The sequence below is a fragment of the Octodon degus genome, unplaced genomic scaffold (genome assembly GCF_000260255.1).
Source record: "Octodon degus isolate 3935 unplaced genomic scaffold, OctDeg1.0 scaffold00092, whole genome shotgun sequence".
In the NCBI taxonomy this organism is placed as follows: domain Eukaryota; kingdom Metazoa; phylum Chordata; class Mammalia; order Rodentia; family Octodontidae; genus Octodon; species Octodon degus.
Genome location: NW_004524668.1, coordinates 10,580,127 through 10,589,380, shown reverse-complemented (window position 1 = coordinate 10,589,380; position 9,254 = coordinate 10,580,127). Strand labels below are relative to the sequence as shown.

Below are 9,254 nucleotides of genomic sequence, written 5' to 3'. Positions count from 1 at the left end.
AGGGAGAGGGAGGGGGAGAGGGAGAGAGAGGGAGGGAGGGAGAGAGAGAGAGAGAGATTGAATTATTTTTCTGCCTGTGATTTTTTTTTTCTACCTGTGATATTTTGAACTGCAGAGATTTCATGTTTACCTGGCCCAGGCAATAAACTTGAACCTGCTGGAATCATTTCCATCAAATGTGAGTGCCCTGAAATCGCACTCACTTCTGACCTTTTCAGTTTGAAAACAGCTGCCTCTGGCAGGAAATGCAGGGTTCTGAGAAGGAAGGGCCCATTGGAAGGGAGCGGAGGGAGCCAGCCAGGGGCAGGTGGGGTTGCATGGAGGGCCTCCTTCCAGCCAATTCCAGCAAACTGGAAAGTCTGGGCAGATGTCCTTCTGTCTTTAAGAAAATGTACATTTCTACTCATTTTGGTGAACTGACTCTCTCCTGAAAGGTGGGGAGTTAACACAATTGATATGAAAGTCAAATCTCATATTTAAATCGGAGTGAACCTGCTGCTTTGAAAACAATTTTAAAAAAGTTTTCAGCAAAGTAATACGTACCTTTAATTTAAATGTCAGATAATGTGGAAAGGTTTCTAAGAGTAAAATAGAACCCCACTCCCTCTGTACCTTCTGTCCTGCTCCCTGAGAGTAGCCACCTCTGAATGTTTTTTTTTTTAGCTGTTTCTTCTACCATTTGCTTCCCTAGAGCTAAGTTATATCAGCAGTCCTCTCCCCGAACTCACCAGCTTTCCTGCCAGAGCTCCCCTGAGTCCAACTGCCCCTCCTCACCCTGAAGACTGCTGGGGAGACTGACAGCCCTAGCCCTGCCCTCTAGTCTTCCCTCCAGAGCTCTGCTGAGTTTGGCCACCGCTCCTTGTGCAATGAAGACTGCTGAGGAGACCTGCCTTCCTGCTGGCGGTCCGCTGAGCCCAGCCACCTGCCCTCAGCCTGAAGGCCACCACAGAGATGCGACTACCACTGTGACCTGCAGGGGCCTTGGAGAGCACTGCCCTGCACCAATCCACCATGAAGAGGGCCTTGCACAACTTTGACCTGTACCCATCACCCTCAAATCCTTCTTGAACTGAAGCTTTCCCCCCCTCCTTAATGAGGCAGAAACAACATTGAACCCCACACAGCAGGAACTTTGGAGAACCTACCCTGCCCTCCCACTCTCCTGAGAGCCTTGCTGACCCACAACCTGCCCATCTATTATCACTGCAAAAAAATGACAAAAAGAAGTGAAAAAAGGCAATCTCAGACTTCTAGGCCACCAAAAAGAAGTCCAGGAGACAAGGTCATAGAAACACTTGGATGTCACACACCTGAAATTTTTGAGATGATAGCAAGTGAATTAAAGAAACAACTCCATCAGGCTATGGAGGAAAGTAGATTAGAAATAATCTCTCAGGTGAAAAAGGACATGACAACAATCATGAAAGAATTTCTCGATACATTTAAGAAAGACAGATAAAAACCTAGACGAGAATAGGAAAATGATGGAAACATTGAATGAACAATACAAGGAAGAACTAGAATGCATGAAACAAATTCAATCAGATATCCAGACATTAAGGATTCCATTGAAAGCTGGCAAAACCACTTAATGACACAGGAGATGGAGCTTCAGACCCTGAAGATAGCACTGCAGCTAGTGAATATGAAAGGAAACATCTCTGAAAAATTATGAGAAACCAGGAAATAACAGTGTAACACCTACAAGATGATGCCGACAAAAATAATATAAAACTAATAGGTATCAGTGAATCAGCTGGAGATAACACAAAAGACATAAAAAGAGTGTTTGCAAAAGTAAGAGCAGGAGGATGCGACGTGCACTCACGGGAAGCCACCGGCATGTTGGGGCAGCCCGGGGTCTCCTCGTCACCATCCACGCAGGACCAGGCAGCCCCAGTGTGGTGACACGGGTCTCGCAGTGGGCGGGCGATCACTTGCGCCTCGTCCAGACTGGAAAAGACCAAGAGAAGATTAATGAGGAGGTAGATGACTTTTTGGGAAGAAGCCAGTCATCGTTTGAATGAACATCAGCACTGGGATGGCCACAGCTGGAATAATGTTATTTCTAAGTAGTGTTTGACGGACATCAAAATTTACAAGATCTTCAGCTATTCCAGCGGAATTTAGAAGAAAGAAAGTTAAATTATGTGGACGATTACATCGGATAATTGAGAATGGCTTAGAAATTGAACATATTCCTATTACTTTATCTATTATATCTTCGTGGAGAAAGGAGCCATGTGGTGTTTTGCTGGTTAAGCTGACTGGAATAGAACTCACCCAAGGCAAGAAAGCACGGTAACCAAAAGAGCTGAAAGCTCCCCAACTTCTGTGGTTCCAACTTCTTGGAGAGGAGAATTCAGTACTCTTTTGCTACCTTTTGGTGAATAAGGGTGGATATTTTAGTGTGAATCCAAATCAAGAAATTTTGCAAAGAGGCCTGGGTACAACGGTTCTTGTTAAAGGGCTGAATCATGATTCCAGAACTTACTGGACAGTTCACAGAAAATTACTTAAAGCTGAATTAGCAGCTGTAAAAAAAAAAAAAAAAAAAAAAGGAGAAGTGTTATGGAAGGAAGAATCTGAAAAAGAAAGTTATTTGGAAAAATTCAAAGGAAGATGGAAAAGAGAAAATTTAAAAACAACTGGATCAGATTCTAACTTGAAAAAAAGGAAGTTATGACAAATTTAGAAGAACTTAAGAAGCCTGGAAAGACAGCCTAAGTAACTACTCCTTAGTACTGAAATTCAGAGAATTTTTGAGTCGCTTGCATTTTCATAGGAAAGGGTGATATATCCCAGAAGTCTAGCGGTGACTCCTCGGAAGAGTAAAATAAGTAAATACGGACAATTTTCACACGTCCATGTGGAAGTTTCCATAAATGATCAAAGTTGAATTCTAACAGTATTTAAGCATTAAACAGATTATGATTAATGTACTATCAGAATTAATTTAAATAAAGGTTAATGCAATGTGGTTTTAGGAACAATGAAATACTATAAAAAATATTCCCAAAACTGGCGCTGGCGGCCCATGCCCGTGATCCAAGCACTCTGGGAGGCTGAGGCAGGAGCAGCAAAATGTGACCCAAGCCTGGGAAACTTAGAGACTTGGGAGACTCTGTCTCGAAGTTTAACAAGTGGACTAGCATTGCAGTTTGTTGTGAAGGCCCTGGGTTCAGTCCTCGGTGCTGCCTTGCCCCTGGGTTCAGTCCTCGGTGCTGCCTTGCCCCTGCTCCTCTCCAGGCTATATGTATTTAGTACCATTGTTTGAAGAGAAAATCTGAGTTTGCCATTATGTTACACAGTTTTGAGCAGCTGTACTTAATTTCAGTTTAAAGAGACTATTTACTTTTCCAATATTATCAGCTTTCATTATTTATAATAAGGGTTATTTATACCTTAAAAAAAAAAAAAGAGCAGAGAGTTTCCTAAGCATGGAAAAAGAATCTGATACACAGATAACCGAAGCATATACAACTCCAGCTCGCCCTAATCAAAATAAATTGTCACCCAGACACATAAGTCCATGAACAGCTCTGGAGCTCCCAGTGCAAATCCACTAGCCTTCTAGGAAGGTCCCCCTCTGTCTGAAATTCATCTTGCTCTTAGTCTATTACTTTATTTCATCATTTATGGCTTAGTGACACAGATGACATCTGGTTCACCAAAAAATGCATTGGGGCCTCTCTTCTTTCTTCTATTTATGATGAATTGGCTTCAAGAGAAGAAAAGGGACAGAGACTTCCTTGTTCTGTCATCGTGTGTGTGTGTGTGTGTGTGTGTGTGTGTGTGTGTGTGTGTTTATTGTAGGGAAGGGTCTACAGGGTGTTCAGGGTCTCACTACTAGATCAGACTTGTAGTGATCGGCCTGTTTACAGCCTCCCAAGAGCTGGGCTTACAGGTGCGTGCCACCACGCCCAGTCTCAGTTGCTGTCTTAGTGCATCCTTGGGGCAGGGCTGGGATGGCAGGCTGGGGCATCAAAGCCCTGGCCTCTTAGCCTGCTTGCAGGTACTTTAGTCTGTGAGCTATTTGGCTGACCCCTTGTTCTGTCCTCTTGAAGCAGGAAGTCAAGTTGTCTATTTAGAGTTCCTCAAACGATGCCTTTAAATAATAAAGTAAAATGTCATTTCCTGCAAGACTAATTATCCTTTAGTTACATGCTTTATTCATAAGGATTCCAGTTTTCCTTAAATACAAAAAAAGAGAAAGAAAGCCTCCAAAAATCATTCCTCCATGATATTTTTGTGTTGGTGAACGTTAGCAGTCAATGAAATCAGTGTTCCTGTTTACTTAGAGTCTCCTACCACTGACTTTTAAGGTATATTTTTTCTGTTATTGTGCTAAAATGCACAAAATAACACGAAATATGCTGTTTTAACCATGTTTAAGTGTCTGGTCCAGGGGCACAAGATGCACTTGCACCGTTGTGCAATGATAGCTCTGGAGCTTTATTTTCCCAACCGAAGCTGCGCATTCATTAAACATCAGTTCCCTGCCTTCCTCTCACCTCACCCTCTGCCCATACCAACCGTATTTGTTTATCCATGCCCCCGTCGATGGACTCTTGCATTTCTTCTGTCTCTGGGATGTTGTAAATCATGCTGTGACTACACAGATCTGTGCTCAGGCCTCAGCTCTCTGTTCTTAGGAGTTACTGCATCAAAGGGCAATCCTGTTTGTAATTTTTTTGAGGAGTTCCCATCCTATACTGTTTTCCATCGAGGTGTGTATTTCATATTCCCACCAACAGGGTGCAGGAGTCTGGTTCTTCTACATCTTTTCCTACACTCATTGTTTTCCATTTTTTAAGACAATGATAGCATCCATTCTAATGGCTGTGAATATAATGGAACTTTTAAAGGGATACACTTTTATTGTGACATCACTGTGCATAGAGTCCCTTACATGCCTTATCTCTGTTACTTCTTGCACTAACTTGCTGACTGAGGCACTGGAATTATCCCCATTTCGTAGTGAAAAAAACTGATGCCCAAAGAGATAGGTGCCCTGCTCTATCATGACATAAAGGATTATTAGTAGGAACGCTTATGGTCCATTTATCTATTATTGGATGATTCAAAACCTAAGGAAGCAACCATTTATTTCTATTGGCTGGTCCCTGGGCTCCCTGGGCTCTCCTCACCTATGTCCTTCCCATGTGGTCCCATATAATGGCTAAGGCAGGAGTCCAGTGAAGGTGTGACTGGTGCGATACCCATGGCTTTTCTCTTCATGGGTGGACGCTGTCAGGCCCCATGTCTGTGAGTGCTCTCCCCCTGCAGGTAGGGCATGCTCTTGAATGGTGTTTCTGGCCTCCGAGAAGCAGGAAGAAAAGATGCCAGGTGAGCTGTGGAGCCTTCCAGGTGCCCACACAGCTTCCTGTCTCTCTCACTCTGGGTCTGTGGAAACCCTAGAAGGGCAGCAGCAAAGTCATACTATAAAAGGTCTTAGAGGACTCAGGAGGCACTGCCATGGCCAGTCCTGGGTCAGGCAATCCTCTACCACCAGAGCCTGGCCTCCAACAGCCAGGCCCCCAAGCCTGCTCACCTAACCCCCTGCAATACAGGTTCATCTTTATTCTGGGGTGGGCAGAGTCTGAAGAAATAGAATCATTAGGTGTTATCTTGTCTGGTGGTTTTCTGAATGATTTTCATAAAATCAATGTTGGACCCTTTCTTTAAATGTTAAAGTACCAGGAAGTTAAAAGTCCAGTGGGCATGAAAAGCACAAGATGTAGACGCTTCCTGCCCAGCCCTCTTGGGACAAGCAAATTAACTTTTGTGTGACTCAGTTTCCTACTCTATTAAATAGAAAAATTAATGGCAACAAAGTGGAAATGTTAATAGTAACAATACCTATTATAAATTTATGATTTAGAAGTGATGAATTAGTGTATGTAAGTGCTGAATATAGCTACTGTCATATAATAAAGTGAATAAACAATAACAATATTAATTATTATTAATGTTGAGACTAATAAAGTAGCATGGGATAAATCCGGTGATGTTCTGAGATGAAGATTGACACATGGGATTATTGATCAACTATATAATCATATATTCCTGATAGTGGAATTAGATTCTGAGAAATATGTCATTCGGCTATTTTCTTGTGCATCGTAGAATATGATACTCGTACATATTCAGATGCCTATAGTATCAATTGGTGATAAAATCTTGTGGGGTTGGACTCTGTGTGTGTGTGTGTGTGTGTGTGTGTGTGTGTGTGTTTCACTGACCATGTTGTGGGGCACATGCATGCAGATAAGCATATTTATTTTCCATTTACAGATGAGAAAATGTAATGAATTAAGGATAGCTACTTTTTTTTTTTTTGGCAACTCCTCTTATGGAGAGGTTCTTACTCTCCTGACTTTGGAGTACTTTAGTGATATACTTGATAATACAGTGAGACAGATATGATTGTGGTGTTTCCAAGGTTTAGTCAGAAGATTTATTTATTTATTTATTTATTTATTTATTTATTGTCAGAAGAATTCTTGCAGCTGACACCTGACTGGTTTCACTTAAATGCTCTGGGAAAAACCAGTCATCAAATAAGAAAACACCGCAAGACCACCGTGTTATCAGTGCCAGAGCCACTCAGAGAGGTCCTGGAGGATGAATACCACATGGAAAGAAGAAAGACCAAGAAGCTTCAAGGAGTCAATTATGTAGATAGTGAAGCCATGTTGGAAGTAGCTCTTCCAGCTATAGCTACCTCAGGGGCATCACATAGATCACAGGTGAACCACACAGCAGAGCCCTTCCCAAATCCTGGCCCACCAAGGGTGGAGCCAAACACAGGGTTGTTTTCAGTCATCACATTTGGGGAGTAGTTTGTAAAAACATCACTGATACATGGAGCAGGGAGTACAACCCACATCTTTTGTATATCAACCATGAAGCACTGGTCCAGAGAGAAAAGGCAGCCCACTGGGGTCTTCTACAATGAACAGATGGGTGTGTTAGAAGTAGAGACTGGAACACCACTGCCTTAGTTAGAATCCAAGCTCTCTCACTTTCTAACCAAGAAAGATTCCTTGTCTTAAATCTCATAGTCCAGTGGAAAGAATTGAATAAAATGAGGCATTTGAAAATCCCTTAGAATAGCAACTGGCACATAGTAGACAAATCAAAAATGTCTACAGTTACTATTTCCCATGGCTAACAGATGGCAGACCCTGGATTGGTATCCATGTTCTCTAATTCCAATCTAGCACACTCTTGGAGGCCCAGTCAGTAGCAGGGTTTGGATCCCCAGAAGTTTCCAGTCAGGAGCTGTCACTTTTGAGGCTGAATTTTCACCCCCTTATCACAATTTCTGCTTACAAATGGGTGTGATATGAGACTGTGAATGGAAACAGGAAGACATGCCACCCAGAGAACTAACAGTTCTAACAGTGTAACCATGTGCAAATTATACAAAACCCATTTTCCCTAATAGTCCTCTTTGTAAAGGACTATGCATACTCAAAAATACAGCTTCTATTGTTTAGTTGAAAATAGCCAGCAGTTTGGTAAGAAATACATTAGAAATGATGGCCAGAAGGGTCACTTAATTAGGACCTGAAGGCAACACCATCTGCTGTAGGCTCCTTGAGAATCCTCTTCAATATGGCGTGCTCTTTCTCACTAAATGAAAAATTGATATAAAGCCCCCATTCCAGATGAAGCCAGAAAAATCATTCCTGGAGCCCTAAAATAGGGAAAAATCTATCCAAAGGATGTGCAGGGTGTGAATGGTGCCCTTATGGTTTCTGGTGTTCAAAATTTAGGCAGGAATAGGTGTGTGTATATTTATCACAGAAGCAAAAAGAAAAAGAAAGGAAGGAAGGAAGAAAGGCAGGCCAGCCAGATAGTATGAGGCCCAAGGAGCATGCCTGTGATCCAAATGCACTCGAGTGTTGTACCTTGTTTGCTGCCTTTGACACTAAACAGGAGCCATTTTTTTTCTCCTGTTTAGAACTTTGCTTGCAAAAATCACTGAAGACAGCTGCTTTGGTCAAATCCAGTGAGAATTCACACACAGTGCTGTGCTGTAATTATAGTGGATGGCAGGGTTTGTGGAGTAAGATACAGATGGCACTGTGTCAGGACTAGCCATCCTCTGCCTCCTCGCCTACACTCACTGAGCTTCCCAGGAAGAGGGTGTGGCCAGGCCCTTGCATCTCCCTTGGTTGTCTGTGGTTGTGATTGGCAGCTTCTAAACTGTCTTGTTAATTCCAGAGAAAATATTACCCATACTAGCCATTTTACCACCGGAATTTCCGTCAGAGACAAACAATGTGCAAGTAATCTTGTAATACTGTAGGATGCATCTGCATTGGGTGCCGAAGGTGTTTTTAGGATTTTTAACTGAAGTCTTCTCTGTATGGTGGGTCTAATTTACTTGTCCCCAGCCTCATCACTAATGTGTCCACCCATCCACACATTCATCCATCCATCCACCCATCCATCCATCCATCCATCCATCCACTCATCCATCCACCACCCACCCACCCATCATCCATCCACTCACCCACCCACTCATCCATCCATCCATCCATCCATCCATCCATCCATCCACCACCCATCCATCTATCCATCCACTAACTCACCCACCCTCTATCTATCCACCCACCCAACCATCTATCCATCCACCCACCCACCCATCTATCCACTCACCCACCATCCCGCCCACCCATCCATCCACCATTCATCCATCTATCCATCTACCGACTCACCTAGCCTCTACCCATCCATGCACCCATTCATCCCCTCATCCACCCATCCATCTACCCACTCACCCATCCATCCATCCCACCCACTGACCCACACGTGCATCCATTCATCTATCTACTCACACACACTCCCACCCACCCATCCATCCATCCACCACCCACTCATCTATCTTTCCACCAACTCACCAGCCTTCTATCCATCCACCCATTTATCCACCAATCCATTCATCCATACACCCACCCATCTACCCACCCACCCATCCATCTATCCATCCATCCACCACTCATCTATTTATCCTTCCACTGACTCACCCACCCTCTATCCACCCACCCACCCATCCATCCATCCAACAATCTATCCAACCAGCCTCTTACCCACATACTTATTTTAAACTCTGTTTCAACAAAATTCTTGTTAATTCCCAATCAACATTTTTGGCTAAGTGTTATAACAGAATTGAACCTGATGGTGTTTCTTGTGGGACCTGGGATGGAAGTATGGATACCATTTCTCTCTCTGTCTCT

General features: G+C 43.1%; 1 pseudogene; it reads left to right on the top strand.

The window, feature by feature from the left end:
• The first annotated feature begins 2,026 nt into the window (after positions 1 to 2,026).
• On the top strand, positions 2,027 to 2,795 carry LOC101586671 (annotated as a pseudogene).
• Positions 2,796 to 9,254: the final 6,459 nt, after the last annotated feature.